This window comes from Halichoerus grypus, chromosome 2 (genome assembly GCF_964656455.1).
Source record: "Halichoerus grypus chromosome 2, mHalGry1.hap1.1, whole genome shotgun sequence".
Taxonomy (NCBI): domain Eukaryota; kingdom Metazoa; phylum Chordata; class Mammalia; order Carnivora; family Phocidae; genus Halichoerus; species Halichoerus grypus.
The window spans coordinates 120,717,042-120,728,568 of record NC_135713.1 but is presented as its reverse complement, the minus strand read 5'-3'; the positions used below and the strand labels follow the sequence as shown (position 1 = coordinate 120,728,568).

The following is an 11,527-nucleotide window of genomic DNA, read 5'->3' as shown; positions in this document are numbered from 1 at the left end:
AGTCAGTGATATACAGGGGGTTAGAATGAATAGGACTGGATGATGGATTGGATGTGGAGAAAGCAAGAATGTTCCCAGAGCATGGAAATGGTTACATTTACTGAGATGGGGAAAATGAGGAGCAGGTTTTGAGGGATGATTGGAAATTTCCTCTTGGGCCTATTAAGTTTGAGACATGGAAGTGGTGATGTCAGTCAGGCAGTTGCATTTACGTGCGCTTTGAGTCCTTTTTGCATGTTATCTCAACTTTGCTCACACCTTTGAGATGGGGGTATTATCCCCATTTCATAAATAGGGAAACTGAGGCAAAGAAAGGTGAAAGGGACTTGCTCAGAGTCACACAGCTAGTTTATGGCTTCCAGACTCCATGTTCAGTGTCCAGTGCATTTTATCATGCAGCAACCCCATTACCTCTGTTACCATAAGGTAAGGACACATTTCCTACAGGGTAAGTCTCTCCCCCAGCAAATGAATTCCCAGGGTGGAATCTCTTCTTTAGTTACCATTTTGTAATTCATGGGATGTGTTCATTCATTACACAGTACTTACTGTACTTCTTTGTGCCATTCACTGTGCTTAGCAACGGACCTTCTTAAAGTAAATAATCATAAACACTGTTACTGACTGGATGTGTACCATGTCCCAGGCTTTTCCCTACTTCATTTCTCTTGCCCCAATTCCTACTTTCTTCACTTGGTTGCCTTGATCTACATCTCTTCATTTTTATGTTTATAGCATTGTTTCAGGTCCATGTTTCATGGCTTTATAGGCTTTCTGGACCACCTCACAGGCTTGCTTTTATATGTGATTCATCCTGAAGTAAGATGGTGACATCTCAGAATTGCTCTTTGTCAGCATTTGAATCATTCAAACTTGGTAATTACTGAGAGATAGAACTTGTTTCTTAGAACATTTTAATCCCAGATAGTTACACTGTAGCTCCCAAAGCTTACTTGTCTAGTTGCTGTAAATTCATCATCTCTTAGAATTGAAAACCAGTGTCTTACAGGCAAATCCTGGCATTGATTTCTAGCAGAAGAGATTTGAAAGGAATAGAACAGGGAGATGCTATTTCCTTCAGCAAGGAGGAGGCTTTATAAATGCAACCATGACCGTCAGTTTCCAGGAAGAACCTCCTGTGACATAAGAGTGATACAGATTTTTTTCAAAATGACATATGATGAGTGTAGAATATATAACCTCTCTTGGCACAGCTTGTCCTTTTCTGAAAAATGAAGGATTTGTACTTGACCTCAGAACTTCTTCTCCAGGTCTAATGTTAGGTAATAAAGTTAAATATTGGGGGCGCCTGGGTGGCTCAGTCTTAAGTGTCTGCCTTCGGCTCAGGTCATGATCCCAGGGTCCTGGGATCGAGCCCCGCAAGCCCTACATCAAGCTCCCTGCTCAGCGAGAAGCCTACTTCTTCCTCTCCCACTCCCCCTGCTTGTGTTCCCTCTCTCGCCGTGTTTCTGTCAAATAAATAAATAAAATCTTCAAAAAAAAAAAAAAGTTAAATATTGGGGTATAGATAACATCCCTAGTTAATGGGTGGAGGTGGGGGAGGGAAGGAGGATTGTTTTGATGTTGAAAATACCAAGAGCAACTTGAGAACACAGTGCTGTTAAGTACAGAATGAAATTATTGGTTGCTGATGCGTGGGCCAGTTTTAAGAGTAGCCAAAGTAAAGAAAGCAGGGGAGGAATGGTTGTGGAAAGATTTCCTAAGGGCTGTACCCTTTGACTCTGGGAAATCAGTGGGGTTGTTAAAGGAAAGATCTCTGGAGCTAGGCAGCCTTAGGGTTGAACCGTGACTTTGCTCCTTACATTGGGTTGGGCAAGGCACTTAAATCTTGCAGAATTTGTGTTTTTATCATAAAATGGGGATACTGCCTATTTTGTGGGACTATTGTCAGATTAAATAAGTTGTGTAAAGTGCCTGGTACTATTTACAGCACCCATGTCAATAGTGAATGCTAATTCTCTTTTTAGTTTCTCCTAATTTGTTCTGTCCTCTTCCACTGTTTTCAGTACCCATCTGTTGACCTGCTACACTAGTTGTAGCAGAAAATTGAAGGTGAGAACCTAAAGGTAGAGCAGATCCAAATTACAATTCCTAGGGATTTTTTTCCTGGTGGAAAGAGGGAGCCGGTAAAATGGTCTGTGGGATTTTTACCCTGTTTCAGTGGCTGGTGTGTTAATGTTAGAAATTTGGAACTTTTCACAGCTGGAGTTTAAGAGATTGGGTATTTATGTGGGGAGGGTTGTGTGGGTGCCAAGGAACAATTGTGGTTTAGGCCTAGAAATTGGGCCTTGGGCTGGTCAGCATCTAATAGTCATTGGATAACGCCTGCCTTTACTGTCACTGTGGCCATGAGATCAATTACAAGTGTCTTGTTGCTTGTGGCAGGATTTTTATGTGAATTGTTTTTTTGTTTTGTTTTTTTTTTTTAATGTAAAGATTTGTTTTATTTTCTACTGGGGGTAGAAGGAGGATAAATACACTTGATCTTAGCCAAAAGGCCGAGAAGCGATTAGAAGGAGGATAAATAGAACTGTTTTCCAATTTGCTCTCCACTGTATACACACATACCCACACGCATACATACACATACACACACCAAAAATACCCCAACAAAAAAACAAAACAGAAAACTGAGAATCAAACACCAAAACACCCTCGAACTGCACCAATACTTCGTATTTTGACCAAAAGAATAGATCCTGGGAGGAAGTGCAAAATGCAAAATCAAATGACCGAGAAATGCTGAACAAACAGCATTATTAATAAACAAAATATTTATATTACTGAACTAGTAATAGTTGACATTCTCCATGTCTGTAAAGCTTTGGAACCACATAGCTGATTTGTTAAATCTAGTCCATGCCGGCTTCCAAACTCCAGAAAAAATTTTAGTTAGCTTCATTCTTTGATACCTCATCAAAATTTTCTACGAGATATGGAACATCATCATCCTCTTCATCAGTGTCTTCTGGTTTTGGTGCTTTGCTATCCAACACTTGCCGGGGGAACGGTTCAGCTAACTTCCTAAGACTTGTTAAGCTGTCAGCACCAAGCTCACTTAATATTCCAGGAAGCGTTTCTGTGATTAGTTTGGCTTCTGCATGACCAGTAATTGCAAAGGTGTTAGCAGAAAGGGAAGCTTGGACTTTGGGATTGTTGAAATGAATAACTGTCCCATCATCTTTAATCATGTTCACGTCTTCAATACCAGCTATATTATTCACAGCCAGTTTTTTTAGAGAATTCTGAAGTTTTTTGTCATCAGCTATAGCTGTTCTATGTACTACCACTTTCTTTCTGTGAGCTGCGCCCTTGCCCCCATCTGGACCTGAGCCTGAAGTTTGGCTAACTTTTCTTGATTCATGCTGTTGGTAAATCTGAAGCAGGGAGGGTCCTCCAACAACAGCATTTGGCAAGAGCAAGATTGTGATTTTTTTAAAATGGAAACTATTCCTGGGCTGCAGTAAACTTTTTCAAGCCTCAGCATTGTGTTTGTATTAGCTATCACAAGGGTCTCTAACTAGATATACTTATTCCTCTTTGTTCCTTCTCCCCGTTAGCATTCAACATTCTTGTCAATTTGCCCAGCTTGGAGTTGTCTATTATATACTAGGGTCCCGTGGTTATAGATAGAAAAGCAGGAATCTCCTGATGATGTTTAATAGCTTTTTTTTTTTTAAGATTTTATTTATTTTTTGACAGAGAGACAGCGAGAGAGGGAATACAAGCGGGGAAGTGGGAGAGGGAGAAGCAGGCTTCCCACTGAGCAGGGAGCCCGATGTGGGGCTCGATCCCAGGACCCTGGGATCATGATCCAAGCTGAAGGCAGACGCCCAGCGACTGAGCCACCCAGGCGCCCCATGATGTTTAATAGCTTAAAGAGAAGGCCTTTTTTGCTACTGTCTAGGTAAGCAGTCTGGGCATCATTTCTGTGTTTGTGGGTATCCTGGTCAGGTAAGATTGGGACTTAGGTATGATTCCCTTTGGGATATCCTTAATGTATATTAGCTTCTAACTGGTGTTGTAAATGCAATACTAGAATTTGGAGATCTCAGTTCTGTGTTCATGGCTTTTTATTTACCCTAACTAATAAACTTCCTAATAATTCCTTGCCAGACTTAAAAAAAATTATTTATATACACTATATTAGTATAATAAATGATTTTTTTCCTGGGTATCTTAATAGTTATATGTTTTTCCTGTCTCTGATCCATAAGAGTTCCATATAAGATTTTATTAAAAAAAAAAAAAAACAAAACCAATGTGCCTAAAAACAGTTACAAATAATCCCTGGGTTAGACTATCTGTGAAGTGGGGCATCTGGGTGGCTCAGTCGGGGTTAAGCATCTGACTCTTGATTTCAGCTCAGGTCATGGTCTCAGGGTTGTGAGATTGAGCCCCACATTGGGCTCCACGCTTAGCATGGAGTCTCCCTTTGCTCCTCCCTCCCCCATTTGCATGCGTGCTCGCTCTCTCCGCCCCCCCAAATAAATAAATGTTAAAAAAAAAAAACTGAAGTGCCAATCATTTCATGAAGTAGGTGAAGATCAATAACGGAATGTCTGGTCTGCCCTCAAGTTCCTGGATGTACTTAAGCATAATGAATTTGAAGAATGAAGTTCCATAGATGTCATCCTTAAATACATGAAGAAATCTTACAATAAGTAAAAGCCAATGAAGAAGACCTAAGCTATAGTGGTGTAGTGTAAAACTCAAAAGATTTGTGTAAATTGACATAAGACAGCGTTGCTTAACTGGAATACAATGTGTGAGAGTGACTTGAAATGGTCAGAGTAAAGTACCATTTACTCCCCTGTGGACACAGGGAGTATAATACAACCCTTTAATGGGAGGGGGGGACTACAACTAAGGAATTACAGCAGTTTCTTCTCTAAGTGACCAAATATCTGTACATGAATTTGTAATCTTGTTAAATTAAGCAAATATTGACCATTATATGCTTTACCCTATAATGATTTCCAACTGTAAAAAAAAATGCGCATAGAGAACACTCATTCTTTCTGTTCTAGAATTTTCTTTTTTTTTTAGAATCCCTGTTACAAGGAGCGCTCACCAGCTGATGTACATCTTCCCGTAACATGAAAGAATAATTAGCAAGGTGAGATTGAGCCATGCCCTTGGATCATTTGGGGAGAAGATAAGTAAGTGCTTAATGTTCCCAGTGGTGCCTTTTTTTGACTCAGTAGACAATTGTAGAATAGTGAGACAGATGATAATCTTTTAGTTCAATTTCATAAATACTGAAGATCAGTTTTCTAATACCGGGATATGTGCTGAAACACTTTAGATATAGTGCAGTTCTTAAATTTACAGTCTTTTTTTTTTAAGATTTTATTTATTTGACAGAGAGAGAGAGACACAGTGAGAGAGGGAACACAAGCAGGGGGAGTGGGAGAGGGAAAAGCAGGTTTCCTGATGAGCAGGGAGCCTGACGCGGGGCTCAATGCCAGGACCCTGGGATCCTGACTTGAGCCGAAGGCAGATGCTTAACGACTGAGCCACCCAAGTGCCCCAAATTTACAGTCTTTTTTAAGGGGAAAAAGAACAAAGGAATGTTAAATACATAACCGTATAAAAAGAGAAGTAGCTGTTTATAGGACTGAGGCATATATGAACAAGATGAACCTGGAACACTTTTTATATGAATAAGAAAGGAAATTAACAAAAACTACTGCGGTCTTTTTTTTTCTTGTATAAGTACTTGTAACATCCTAATAGACTTTTCTTTATTGAGGTATAATTGACATATAACATTTTATTTTCAGATGTATAACATAATGATTGAATATTTTTATATATTGTGAAATGATCACCATAGTAAGTCTAGTTAACATCTGTCAATGTATGTAGTTTCCAGTTTTTTTTTCTTGTGATGAGAACTTTAAGATTTACTCTTAGCAACTTTCAAATATGCAATAATTATTAATTATAGTCACCATGCTGTACATGATCATCCCTAATACTTATTTTATTTTATTTTATTTTTTATTTTTTTTTTTTTAAAGATTTTATTTATTTATTTGACAGAGAGAGAGACAGCAAGAGAGGGAACACAAGCAGGGGGAGTGGGAGAGGGAGAAGCAGGCTTCCCGCGGAGCAGGGAGCCCGATGCGGGGCTCGATCCCAGCACCCTGGGATCATGACCTGAGCCGAAGGCAGACGCTTAACGACTGAGCCACCCAGGTGCCCCCCTAATACTTATTTTATAATTGGAAGCTTATAAAACTTTTGACCTCCATCACCTATTTCATCCACCCCCATCCTCCCCATTCCCCCATTTCCTCCCCTGCCTCTGGCAACCAGCAGTTTGTCCTCTCTATGTATGAGCTTGGGATTTTTGGGGAGTTTTTGTTGTTTTTTAAAAGATTTTATTTTTCAGAGAGAGCACAAGCAGGGGGAGCGGCAGATAGAGGGAGAAGGATGTGGGACTTGATCCCAGGACTCTGGGATCATGATCTGAGCTGAAGGCGGACATTTAACCAACTGAGACACCCAGGCGTCCCTGTTTTTTTAAAGATTTCATATATAAGTGAGATCATACGGTATTTGCCTTTCTCTGACTTATTTCACTTAGCATAATGCCTTCAGGGTCTATCCATGTTATCACAAATGGCAAGATTTCATTCTTTTCTATGACCTTTGAGTATTTTTTTATTTACTGGGGTGCCTGGGTGGCTCAGTCATTAGGCGTCTGCCTTCCGCTCAGGTCATGATCCCAGGATCCTGGGATCGAGCCCCGCGTCAGGCTCCCTGCTCATCAGGAAACCTGCTTCTCCCTCTCCCACTCCCCCTGCTGTGTTCCCTCTCTGTCTCTCTCTCTGTCAAATAAATAAATAAAATAAAATAAAATAAAAATAAAAGATTTTATTTATTTATTTGATAGAACAAGCAGGCAGAGTGGCAGGCAGAGGGAGAGAGAGAAGCAGGCTCCCCGCTGAGCAGGGAGCCTGAAGCGGGACTCAATCCCAGGATTCTGGGATCGCGACCTGAGCCAAAGGCAGACACTTGAACCAACTGAGCCACCCAGGTGCCCCTGGAGTATTCTATTTTATGTGTGTGTGTGTGTGTGTTTGTGTGTGTGTGTACATGCTCATGTATCACATATCTGTTCATCCATCAGTGGACACCTAGGTTGTTTCCATATCTTGGCTATTGTAAATAATGCTGCAGTGAATATGGGGATGCACATACCTTTTTTTTTTTTTTTTAAGAGTGCATACGCTGGGTGGGGGCTGGGGGCAGGGGCAGAGGGAAGGAGAGAGAATCTTAAGCAGGCTCCTCGCCCGTAGTGGAGCCTGATATAGGGCTCCATCTCACAACCCTGAGATCATGACCTGAGTGGAAATCAAGAGTCCGATGCTTAACTGACTGAGCCACGCAGGCATCCCTCTTGTTCTTTTGATATTAGCCATGACAAATCTGAGGTTTTGACATCTGACAAATATGAGGTTAATAGCCCATTGTTTTTGATTTGCATTTCCCTGATGAGTGATATTGAACACCTTTTTGTGTACCTGTTGGCCATCTCTTTGTCATTGGAAAAATGTCTATTCAGATCCTCTGCCCATTTTTGGATTGGATTGGATTGCGTTTTTTTGCTATTGAGTTGTATGAATTAATATATTTCGGTGGTTTTTTTGAATATATTTTGAATATTAAACCCTTTTCAGATATATTATTTATAAATATTTTATATCATTCAATAGGTTGCCTTTTCATTTATTTCCTTTGCTGTGCATTAGCTTTCCAGTTTAATATAGTTCCATTTTTTTTTTTTTTTTTTTCCTTTTGTTGACTTTGTTTTTGGTGTCAAATCCAAAGATCATCACCAAGACAGATGTCAAGGAGCTTATGGCCTTTATTTTCTTTTGGGAATTTTACAGTTTCACGTCTTACATACAAGCTTTTAATCCATTTGGTGTTGATTTTTGTGTATGGTGTAAGATAGTGGCATAGTTTCATTCTTTTGCATTTGGCTGTCCAGTTTTCCCAATACCATTAATTGACGACTGTTCTCGACTACTGGGGTCTTATCAAAAGAACTTAAGAGCCAATAGGAAGAGTTTCCACAGGCCAAAAATAGAACAATTTGAGCATCATTAAGAACTACAGTGAATTGGGCGCCTGGGTGGCTCAGTTGGTTAAGCCACTGCCTTCGGCTCAGGTCGTGATCCTGGAGTCCCGGGATCGAGTCCTGCATCGGGCTCCCTGCTCGGCAGGGAGTCTGCTTCTCCCCCTGACCCTCCCGACCCTCCCCCCTCTCATGTGCTCTCTCTCTCAGTCTCTCTCTCTCTCTCAAATAAATAAATAAATAAAATCTTAAAAAAAAAAAAAAAAGAACTACAGTGAATTGAAACACAAAATTAGTTAAAATCTCTGAGCTCACAGCGACACCTAAGAAACCTCATTGGTCTCACCTTTGACTACTACAACAAAACCAACTCATTCTTAAAACCAGTACATAATCCTTTTCTGTATGAACTGTACCTCAGGGTAACTAGGTACTTATGAGGGGAAGTTTCTCACTACAGAGGTATTCCAACTAAAAAGTGAAGATAGGATAGTATTACTTTTTATTTTTAAAGATTTTATTTATTTATAAGAGACAGCCCCCGCATGAGAGCCAGGGGAGGGACAAGGGAAAGGGAGAGAATCCCAAGCCGACTCGCTAACCATGGAGCCCGATGCAGGGCTTGATCCCATGACCCCAAGATCATGACCTGAGCCAAAACCAAGTTGTACACTTAACTGACTGAGCCACCCAGGTGCTCCAGGATAGTATTACTTTTGATGAAGTCAGAGATCAGGTAATGATCATCAGTGGCTGCTAATATCACCTAAGAGCCAACCAGAATTATGTACCCTCTGATGGAAGTACACACCACCCATTCTTGTCAAGAAACTGAACTTGAATCAGATTAGTTGGGGATGGAAGAACGTGTTAAATGACATCACAGGAGGGGTGCCTGGGTGGCTCAGTTGTTAAGTGGCTGCCTTCGGCTCAGGTCATGATCCCGGGGTCCTGGGATCCAGCCCCGCATCGGGCTCCCTGCTCAGCAGGAAGCCTGCTTCTCCCTCTCCCACTCCCCCTGCTTGTGTTCCCTCTCTCGCTGTGTCTCTGTCAAATAAATAAAAATCTTAAAAAAAAAAAAAAAAATGACATCACAGGAATGCAATCAGTGAAATGTAGTATGTAGGATATTATAGGATTGGTGGCCCAGTTTCTTTAACAAATAAATTGCAGGGCGCCTGGATGGCTCAGTTGGTTAAGCGTCCGACTGTTGAATGTGGCTCAGGTCATGATTTTGGGGTCATGGGATTGAGCTCCGCGTTGCCTCTGTGCTCAGTGGGGAGGCTGCTTGAGATTCTCTCTCCCTCTGCCCCTCTCCCCAACATTCTAAAATATCTTTATAAATAGAAAGCAAAGCAGGGAAATGTATAGTCTGAGTCTTAGAGAACATACCAACCAATATAGGATGTGGCCTTTATTTGGTTCCTGGCTCTTTAACAATTGAAAAAGTTGTGAAACGGGTGCTTGACTGGTTTAGTCGGTAGAGCTTCTGAGTCTTGATCTCGGGCTTGTAAGTTCAAGCCCCACATTGGGTACAGAGATTACTTAAATAAGATCTTAAAGTTGTGAAATGGGAAAATTTGGACATTTGTTTGCTATTAAGGAGTTGCTCATGTTTATGTGATCATGATAGTTATATTTTATAGAATAATCCTTTTAGAAATATAGAAATGTTAGAGTAAAATAAGAATGAGTGAAACAGCCAGTGTGGTTAAGGTTTCATGGAGAGTGTAGACCAAGGATGCTTAAGAAATACGAAGGTAAAATTGAGCTGGCAAATGGCAAGGGGGACAGGGAGCAGGAGGGTATGACTTGAATTTAAGCTAGACCAATAGAGTGAGTTTCCATTTAGGAAAGCTATGGTCTTTTAACCCTTTTTTGGTCACAGATTCCTTGAAGAAATTAGTAAAAGCAGTGGACCATTTTTTCAGAAAAACTAATAACTGTCTTGCAGTATCTAATTAGTGTTTTATGGACCCCCCAAAATCACTAATGTGGACTCGCTGTTCATGTTACTCCAAATCTCCACCTGCTAGGTCAAGGGCTACAAGAACCTGTTTAAGTGCCTGTAATTTAGGTCAAACTTTTTTTTTTTTTTTTTTCTGCTTTTAAGTAGGCCCTACACCCAGTGTGGGGCACAAACTCATGACCCCCAGATTGAGTTGCATGTTTTACCACTGAGCCAGCCCGATGCACCTAGGTAAAACACATTACTTTCCTGTTTCCTGATGGCAGACTTGAAGCTCAAAGTTATTAAAGGCTGATTCTGCTGCTGTGTTCTCTTCAGGGTCAAGATTTCTGCTTACTGGGGCACCTGGGTGGCCCAGTCCGTTAAAAGTGTAACTGATTTTGGCTCAGGTTATGATCTCAGGGTTGTGAGATCCAGCCCAGCGCTGGGCTTTGCGCTGGATGTGGAGCCTGCTTAAGATTCTCTCTCCCTCTGCCCCTCCCCCCAAACTTCTGCTCCGTGACCTGCTGCAGCAGAAATGGGTTTGATGATGGTGCATTGTATTAGGTTTAACCATATCAAATTGCTGACATTGTTTTTAACCTACAGAAATGGCTGTTTCAATGGTTCTTTCTGTAATTGCTAAATTACTTCCATGCTGTACAGATTGAGTAATGTAGGTCACCCTCTAGTTTCTCTATCTAAAGCTTTCACCGATCTCATTGTTCCGATACTAGAGGAAAGGAGACATAGCTCTTAGAAACCAGCCTTAGGACTGGAGAATGGAGTCACCGTGGTATCTGAAAATAGTGAAGGGCCTTTGCTTGAAGCAGTGCATTTTCAAGGTCAGGTTTGTCTCAACTTCTAATCTCATGTACCTTCTGTAAGAATTTGCTTTTAACTTTACGGTTTCTTCTTGCTATAGAATCTCTAATGTAAATGTTATACTTAAAATTAAGCCACCATAATAGATTACTTAGGAAAAGTGTCTTCAAAATGAAGTATGGAGCAGAGCATCTTATTCTCCCTGGTAATTGATACATTGATAGAACACCTATCTTGTATTTCTACCAGTAATATGTACCTAACTCTGAACTCAAGGAAATCAGGTGAATCCAAAGGGCCATTCTGTAAATGAAATGGCCTGTACTCTTCAAGAGAAGTCAGTGTCCTATGCCTGAGTCACTCACTCAGGTCATGATACCAGTGTCTTGGGATCAAGTCCCACATCGGGCTCCTTGCTCAGTCACTCACTCAGGTCATGATACCAGTGTCTTGGGATCAAGTCCCACATCGGGCTCCTTGCTCAGTGGGGAGCCTGTTTCTCCCTCTGCCTGCTGCTTCTCCTGCTTGTGCTTGCTTTCTGACAAGATTAAAAAAAAACAAAACTATTCTTACGTAAAAGGACACAAATGCTACATCATTTTTTTTTTTTAAAGATTTGAGAGGGGGTGTGCATGCCCAAG

The 11,527-nt window shown here is 40.9% G+C and overlaps 1 pseudogene; it reads right to left on the bottom strand.

The window, feature by feature from the left end:
• Nucleotides 1-2,094: 2,094 nt before the first annotated feature.
• LOC118530593 (transcription factor BTF3 homolog 4 pseudogene) lies at nucleotides 2,095-4,141 on the bottom strand (annotated as a pseudogene).
• Between the last annotated feature and the right edge of the window lie 7,386 nt (nucleotides 4,142-11,527).